Here is a 9,582-nt window from a genome sequence, read left to right on the forward strand (position 1 = left end):
GTGGAGAACATGTATGTGTACCTGATGACTTTATTGGTCGTCAATCAGGAAATTCACAGCAGGTGATGAGGGATAGAATTCCTGTCTCCTCCCAAATGTCAATTGTCTCTCAAATTCCTTTGATTTGGCAGACGACACTCACAAAATGTGTGACTTTGATCTTCCCATTTATAGTTCTCTGAAATCACCTTTGCTGGTTTCACCTTACTGTAAAACTGCATGCATGAGAATGTCAAAAAGAAACCGACCTGACCTCAACCCTGATTGCTGTAAGCATTGTGTTATGAGTTTGTTTTTATATAAAAGACAGGAATTGTATCAGTCTCATCATGACTTCAGTTGTTCTAGGATACATGAAAGCATCAGTAGAACAGAACAGAAAAGTCTTTATTGTCATGACACAAGTGCAAGACGAAATTATTGCACCTGTCAATGTCAGGAAATTTTAATGAATGAAATGAAAAAACTGTAAAAACTATCCATTAAAAAAAAAACGTACTTAGACATGTAAACAGAATTTAGGCAGAATTCAGGACCTGGCAGCTCATGAGTAAAAACGTTCTGCTTTGTGGCAGAGTGTGGAAACATCCATCTCATCTATGATGTGAACAAAAATAAAACAGACTATTGTAGATTTCAGGAGAAACAGGATTACATCAAAAACTATTTTCATCATGGGAGAAGAAGTGGAGATGGTTGAGGGATGCATACATACCTTGGTGTTCATCTGAACAGAATTTTGAATCAATATGAGTTGCAGCAACATTTAATTTTCTTTTGGGATCAATAAAGTACACTTGAATTTGGATTGTGTTCAAATTCAAGTCACTATTTTTGAGTGAATTGAATTGCTTCCTCAATGGGAGCTGGGTAAACAGATGATATCTGGGGTTTAATGTATTTTACAAGCTCTGCTTAGGCAACAAGCTCTTAAACCTATGTAGTCGCTGCCCGCCGTGCGGCGTACAAGCATGTGACGCATTAATAAGGCTTCGTAATAACATGGACGCATACCGAGTTTTCATTTCGACTCTGTTGGACAGCACGGACTTCAAACTTTATAAAAGTGGTGTTTTTATATTGGTTTTGTGGTTATTTACTTCAAAATAAAGCCAGAAATAAGATCGATCATTTCCGCCTTATTTTGTGGGGTCTAAATGTACCACATTTCGAAACAACCAATAAAAATGTGTTGACAGTCTGTTGCTAGGTAGAACGGAGATACGTGGGAAGAGACGAGGGGGGGGGTTGGATACGGCAAGAGACTAGGGCACAGTGATGCTGTGGATTTTACTAAGAGTGTTTCGATGGGTTTTTTAGACGATAAGTGTGTTAGTTAGAGTTCGTGGTGTGTGCAGGGTTAGTAGTAGTTTTGCTAGCTATCGCTACATGGCTTCATAGCGAGTGCTGACGCACAGAGAAGAGAGACTGCGCGCTGGGATGGCCAGTTAGACCTCGTCTTTATTAATAATGTCAACCACACTGTGTGAAAGAGTGATTTGCTGTCTGCTATCCTGAAGATATTTTTCTTCAAATAGGGACAGAAGGCCTTCTTACCCTCTGCAGAAGGAATCCTGTCTTATCCTGGCTTATTAGCACTGGTTCTGTAGTAGCCCCGCAGAATGAAATCAGCAGTGTCTCCTCCAAGTTGATATTATGAAGATCCTGCAAAGACTGCCTTTAAAATGTATTTTAAAACGCCAAAATGGTAAAATACGCTCAAAGAATTGTTCTGTGACAAAATCTTTCACATTAAGCCCAATAACAATAACTTAAAATAATAAAATTAAATTAAATGTTTAATTAAAAACAATTAAAACATAATAAAAATAGGGCGCAATTATAAAGTAGCAGTAAAAAAATGCTATTTTGAAAATGTAGATGAAGTAAAGATGTTGCTGTTTCCTTAGGATCCACCAGTGGTACTTTTTCCACCAACAAAGGGGAAAAAACTCATTTAAACTCATAAAACTCATTAAAGATCCCTGCGGGATCTTTAATGTTTTTTAAGTGTTAATGAAATTTGAATTGAATCGTCACTCTAAATATTTTTGCTCAACTTTTGTTTTGAGATTAAACAATAAAAAGAATAATTACAAGAAGTTTGTCTAATTTTTAACATTTTTAAAAGTAACTTCACATGTTTTTGCAAATTGTGGATCTTCCAATAGGGGCAGATCTATTGGATCGTGGATCTTGGTTGGACTGATGCTTCCTTCATTTGCCTCAACAAGCCACATTTTATCACCTTCCTAAAATAATGGCCCAAGTCATTTTTGCCAAAAGTCTTTTTTTTCTCCCTTTTTTTAATGACAAAAATTGTAATAATGACTTAGGCCATTATTTTTAGAAAAGTGATGATTTATTTTTCCACTTTGATCTTGTTTGAGTATTACAAAAAAACATCAATTTTTGAGCTTTAAATCATGTTTTAATGTTATTCCCTCATCAAAAACATTATCTCATGCATGTTGAATTTCATTTTCTGTTTGTAAACACATACTTAATGAGTTGTGATTTTTTTTTTCATGCAGAATCAACACATCGCTCATTAGACACAATGACTTAGACCATTAGTTTATGCAAATGTTGTCCTCTCTTCACTTTTAGTGTTGTAGTACTTTGAGGTAAATCTTGTGAATAAGAATTTTTTCTTACTGATGAAATAAAAGTTAAACTAACTGACACTACATTTGAAAATTAAAACTTGCAAGCGTTGCCAAACCTTCTACAACTCTGAAATCCAGGGTTTGAAAAACGGACGGTGGAGACAAAAAAAGATGAGTGGGATGATAATGATTTATTTAATATTGCTGATCATCACAATTGTCTGAAATAAATTTACCAATAACAATGTTCAAAAATCAAATCCACATTCCTAAAAGATGATATATTTTGTATTAATAAACCACTTTAAAAATTGCCACAGAAAACAACATTATTACAAATGATTTTATATAGATTAGCATGATACAATTACATGTTATATTTATGACTTTAATTATTACACAGTTGATCACAGAATTATTAGCCAGAAACAAAATCAAATCAGAATCAAAATGTCCGACGCATAACCCATTTATTTCATCCCTCACCTTTATCTTTACTGATTAGTAGCTTTATCAAAAACAGAGAAAGAGACAAGCAAAAGAAATGTTCCATATCTCAAGTTCACAGAAAGCAGTCACCAACTACAGCTCATCATGGGCCTCTTCTTGGAGTTCTACTACAGCCCAAATGGCCTCAATTTCCATTTCAGCAGCTTTCTTTATTTTTGCAAATTTAGTCTTCTTCTGGGCTAAAAACTTTATGATGACATCCTGAAGTTCTCGCAGTGACTCAGAGTTTTTGGTTGCTGCTATCAGTCGTCCCAGAATCGGATACAGCTTCTCATATTGTTTTATATTATTTCTTTCCTCCAATTCAAGAATTGTCATGAGTTGTGCCTAAAGAGAAATTAATTTAATTAGGCGTGGAGCATTTCATCAACCATGTAAAAAGACAAATTAGGTTGAATGCATTATGTGAAATATAGAAAACAAACCTTCTTTTTGGCTGCTTGTTCTATTCCGCCCTGGAAGTATTCGTGTAGAATATCCTGAAAATTAACATTTTTAAAAAAATGATATATATAATTAGAGATAATTAATGTAATTAGAGAGAAATAAAAACACACACTTTAAAATGAAGAATTTTAATTTCTTGTTGACATAAATGCTTCTGTATTTGTTTTAGTTTTGCTAAGAGAGATTCCTTAAATTACTGTTTTTCACTCCCATCATTTTGAAACATTATCTGCAGTGTTTTAGACACACACACATTGACAGAAACAAAATTTTAGATCTCAAAACAAAGTAGGTCATAAATCTATATTACCAGATGTTCTTCATAAATCAGTGAGTTTGAGAGATTGATGAGAGCCAGCAGGCTGAAGAGGAGCATCAGTCCTGTGGAGGGTCTGAGACAGACGACCATGATTACTGGAATTAAAACAGATAAAAGTTTAGATAAAATTAATTAAAGAACATCGGAGCTGGATCTTTTAAGTCTCTGTTAACAATGTTATATAGAAACTTTAATTGTTCAATGACAGACCTTACCTGCTGGATGACTGACAGAGGAGATGATGTGCAGATAAAAACCAAACTAGTGATTCGACAGACTACAGGTGCTTTAAATACTCTTCAGATCACCTGTCACCTGCTAGACTCCACCTATGTGAACCACGTCTTAGGTTTCACTATTTATCTTATTAGTTCAGATTTTGAAAAAGTGCATCTTCAGTTGTCATGAACAGAAAATGACAGCAGCACAGAGGCTTGCTTAGTGTAATGCATTGCTGCTTGGGGTGTTTTTCAAAGAAACAACAAGTAAATAAACAAAGTTCTTTGTAAATAAATAAATAAATGTAAAGTCTAATGTAATAATATCACATTCTATTACTGACAAAGATACAGCAAAAACTAGAGTTTCCAAATTAATGCCCATTTTGTGTTAATGTTGTATTTTCAATTTAGGTTTGCATGTTACTCTCAAAGGAAATCACTCCTGGCAGCTTCATCTGAATATAACCACATTTTCTGCCACCACATAACGAAAACGAGAAACTGTTCTAAGTTTGGCACAGTAACATGACTGCTCCTAATATTTCACGTCATCCTTGATCTCTCTATGTAACGGACACAAAGTCTTGATGCCTTGACTCTTTTTTTTTTTTTTTCACCACTGCAGATGCAGTTTAGATGGAAAAGGGTAAAACCATCTGGATAGATTCTTCCATCTATCCGACTGGTGGAGGATTGCAAGAGCAGCATTCAGTACCAAGATCTCCAGGTCTTCCTCTCTCTCCATCAACTTATTATTATCATAATGCTATAATTATTTCATGACTTAATTATAATAATATGATACTGAGATAGTATCTCATAGTAAAATGATAATGAGATACTATCTCAGTATAATTTTATTATATTGAGACAGTATCTCAGTATAATGACATAATTATTATGTGGTAACTATAATGATCTAACTACTAAACATGAACAAGTATAAAATGACCTAACTACTAACGACACAAGGACAAAGGTTGAGCCCATGTCTTGCGAACTGACTCTCTGTTATTTTGGCTATTAGTTTGGATTATTATCCCAGTGAAAAACACAACAGAAAATCATCCGTTTTGCTGCAGCAAAAAAAAACTTGGCATTTTGATTTCATTTCCTGTTTTTAAAGTCAGACTAAAACATCTTTAACTGCTTTGCAGAATATGCTCATTGTGCTTTGTATATTTGCAAATGTTGTCATCTCACCATTTTTTCCACTTTTATATTTACCATCTTTAGACAAACATTGTGAAGAGGATAGTGTTCTTAGTGGGGGATTTTTAATCAAATAAATATTGAACTAACAATATATCTGAAACCTAAAAGCAAAAGCTTGTGAGCATGAGGACACTTTTCAAATTCTGAAATATGGCGGCTTTGGGAGGGAGACAAAAAGGATTGGAGAGACGATAATCCCACAATTTAATATGATTTATTTAATAATAGAGCAGATCATCACAATTTGGCTGTAGCAATTAAAAAAGTTAAAGAGATTACATGTTTTTTATTAATGAACTGTGTCAAAAATATCAACAGAAAACAACATTATTATTATAGAAGCTCTTGCAGATTAGTACAATCAAAATACAATTAATAGTTGTGTTTTTGATTAATACACACTTGATCACAAACAGAAGCATTAGCCTGAAACCGAAAGTCATTGTACTCCCACCAAACAAACAAAAGAAAAATGTTACATATCAAACATTTACACAAACCAGTCGTAACACCAACTACAGCTCATCACGGCTGTCTTCTTGGCGCTCTATGAAAGACCAAATGTCCTCGATCTCCTTTTCTAAAGCTTTCTTTGCTTCTGCAAACTCAGTTTTCTTCTGGACTATGAAGTTTATGATGACGTCCTTGAGTTCTCGTAGTGACGAAGAATTTTCGGTTGCTGCTATCAGTTGTCGCAGAATCGGATGAAGCTTCTCTATTTCTTTGTCATTATAGATTTCTGCCCACATAAGATCATTCAAGATTTGTTCCTAGGAGAAATTCATCTCATTAGATGTAAAATGACAAATTATGTTGAAAATATTCTATCAATTACAGCCAACAAACCTTCTTTTCAGCAGCTTGTTCTATTCCACCCTGGAGGTATTCCTGTAGAATATCCTGAAAATTTACAAAACAAACAAAACTTCTTTTATTTAAGGAGATCATGTGAACATTTGATAGCAATACAAACACCACAATTTACAATAACAAAAAAGTTAAAAACATGAAAATGTATTTGTTTTTTGGTTTTGTTTTACTCCCATTCTTTTTTAAGTATTGTCCTCACTGTTGCAGATTAAGAACACACACAGTGATGGAAATATGAGCTTAGATCTCAAAAACAAAAATAAAATAAAATAAAAATCTGCATAAATCTATATTACCAGATTTTCTTCATCAAGCAGCGAGTTTGAGAGATTGATGAGAGCCAACAGACTGAAGAGGAGTATCAGTCCTGTGGAGGGTCTAACATGGATGACCATGATTACTGGAATAAAACACATAAAAGTTTAGATAAAATTAATTAAAGAACATCGGAGCTGGATCTTTTAAGTCTCTGTTAACAATGTTATATAGAAACTTTAATTGTTCAGTACAGACCTTACCTGCTGGATGAATGACAGGAGCTGATGTGCAGATAAAAACCAAACTAATGATTCAACAGACTACAAGTGCTTTAAATACTCTTCAGATCATCTGTCACCTACTAGACTCCACCTATGTGAACCACATCTTAGGTTTCACTATTTATCTCATTAGTTCAGATTGTAAAAAAGTGCATTTTTCAGTTGTCATGAACAGAAAATGACAGCAGCACAGAGGAATGTTTAGTGTATACATCACAGACAAACGTTAGCATCTAGATAAAACTTAAAACGCCCTCTGGCATGCAATCGATTCTCATTAATTGAGGCTCCAACTAATGAATTCCACATTTACTTAAGTGTTTAATACATTATTGAATTGTTTAATAATGATAAATTAATGTATTTACAATCTTAATTAAAATATCAGCTAAATCAATATTTATTTCACGTCTTATTCAGGCATTAATTTGTGGCCCTTCTGTCCCCTGATAAAAAGGAGTTTTTCAAAATGCTGTGTTTAGCGCCACCTTTAGGCAACTGTTCAAACTGCACCATAATCATTAAATAAAACTGCAGAACGACGCAGTTACCTGTAACATTCAGTTATGAGCTGAACCAAAACCTACGGAGCCCTCCAGGGGACATGGGGAAATGTTTGCGTTCCCTCGCAATGTTGTACTTATCAGTTCATGCGCACAATATAAGGTTATGTAAGGTTTTTCCATGAATGTTAATATCTCTTTGTGAAATATCTGAAGTTTTATATTTCTATCTTTCTATCTTTGGGATAGAAAGGCACCACAGACCTTTGACATAAACAGAAACTTTCCGTAAGTAGGAAAGAAATAAAAATAAATCCTAATTTGAACTATTTCTGCGTTATCCCGGGGTAATAAGTGGTTGTCTGAATGGTTTAAAGCAGTGTTTTTCAACCTTTTTTGAGCCAAGGAACAGTATTTTAATTGAAAAAATCTCAAGGCACACCACCAACCAAAAATGTAAACAAAGATACTCCCTTAGTCGCCTATATTACATATATAGTCATTCTTATCAAAGTGTCTTGAATAGGAATCAAATAAACACAAAAATGTATTTTTTTTTTATCACATTTTACATTTCTTATTTCAAATTGCACTTAACATGTCCACTTCAAAAATACATCTGAAAAGGGCCACAACACTGTGGTCTTAAATTTAAAGAAGTTGTAGAAAACTTCAAAGTGTTTTACAAACTAATCCACAAGCATTATTTAAGCTGTAATACAGAAAATAATTCTTATTCTGAAAGAAGCAATCATATTTGGGAAAGATTTCACTTCATATTCACTGTTACAATATGAAGATTTGCATGTACAAAATGTCAATATTTGTATATTTTACCCACCTAGTGTGAAACCTGTGCATGTTTGGATGAAAACAGATGATTTCCTGGCAGAAATTGAAGAAAGACAAAGCTCTTCCTGAACAGCTCTCAGTCTCTCTGGTTTCAGTTTTTATAGTAGCCAGGCTTGAGAAGCTCACTTCACACAGATATGTTGTGGGAAATGGACCCATGTTCTTTCTAACTACTGCTGAGCTTCACTGTCTTTTCCATCACTGTCGTCACAGCTAGATACGATGCTCTCACCGCTACCTGTAACATTCATGCATCACTAATTCTCTTGTTTTAATGTAAAATGCTCTGTACCTACTGCCATCTAGTGGTAAGAAAATTACATGATTACGCCGCCAGTCACTGCAACAGCAGACACTCAAAGATGGCATTATTTGCAGATAATTCATTTTCAAAAATCTTTTAAAACCAAGTACTGTATTTTTCGGACTATACGGCGGACTACTAGCACCTTCAATTTTTTTGGAAAAAAAAAAAAAAAAAAAAAAAAAAAAAAAAAAAAAAAAAAAAAACTGGAAGCTGCTCTCGGTTTTTCACAAGGACCCAGCAGAGGGCTGTGTCCTAATAAATCAGCTGGATTTATTAAGGACGAAGCCCTCAGTCGTTTACACCGAGCTTAAGTGCAGCGGCTGTATTTCCCACCTGTAGTGCCAGATCGACAGCCCTCAACATATGAGTCTGAAAACATTTCATTTAAATCGACTTTCAATCAGTTTTGTGCACCAAAGAGTTAACAATAATAATAATAATAATAATAATAATAATAATAATAATAATAATAATAATAATAATCATCATCATCATCATCATCATCATCATCATCATCATCATCATCATCATCATAATAAACATGCTTTATTATTATAAAACATGGCAGGTGGTAGAGGGCCGCACTGGGTTTACTCGGGGAATCTGTCTGTGTATCAATCATCTCTAAACCTCTTCTTTGTTCGGTCATAATTATCGATTTATTCCATTTTGATTATCATTTTCCAAACTTTGCGAGGACTGACCACCTCGCTCATCCGCTTCCTCATACACACAGAGCCAGTAGCACGCCAGTAACCTTCCCATTCATACTTCACGACGTCACGCCCACCACCAGGTGTGAAAGCCTCTGCTCCTATCATATCAATGATTACTCATTTCATTCATATGGCTCTTATAGAGCCTCAGTGAAAACGTGTTTATTATTATAAACTCGTTGGTGCAAAAAACTGATTGAAAATCGGTTTATTTACTGCATGTTTATGTCTGTTAAGCTATAACCTGCAAAAGGCACAGAAAAACGAATTCTGGACAATTATACAGCTACAAATGATAAACAAGCTACCGGCCATGAATGACGAGCTCAACTTGTCCTAGATAAACCAGTGTTAGACTCCAGAGAATCCATTTCCTGAGCTGATTGAAACAAAAATATTTCCAACAGGTTTTGGTGAACGTCCATATTTCAGCCGCTGAGCATCTCATGACTTATCGCATCGTAACATCGCAGT

General features: G+C 34.5%; 1 long non-coding RNA gene across 1 annotated transcript; it reads right to left on the reverse strand.

Moving 5' to 3' along the window:
• Positions 1-930: 930 nt before the first annotated feature.
• LOC106948283 (uncharacterized) lies at positions 931-8,819 on the reverse strand. Its single transcript, XR_001425144.1, has 3 exons — positions 8,807-8,819; positions 6,710-6,712; positions 931-1,459 (listed from the first exon to the last, which is right to left on the reverse strand). It is a non-coding gene; the product is annotated as an uncharacterized LOC106948283 (long non-coding RNA).
• Positions 8,820-9,582: the final 763 nt, after the last annotated feature.

This window comes from Poecilia latipinna, unplaced genomic scaffold (assembly GCF_001443285.1).
Source record: "Poecilia latipinna isolate Pla-1442-1.1 unplaced genomic scaffold, P_latipinna-1.0 Scaffold281, whole genome shotgun sequence".
NCBI classification, from domain to species: domain Eukaryota; kingdom Metazoa; phylum Chordata; class Actinopteri; order Cyprinodontiformes; family Poeciliidae; genus Poecilia; species Poecilia latipinna.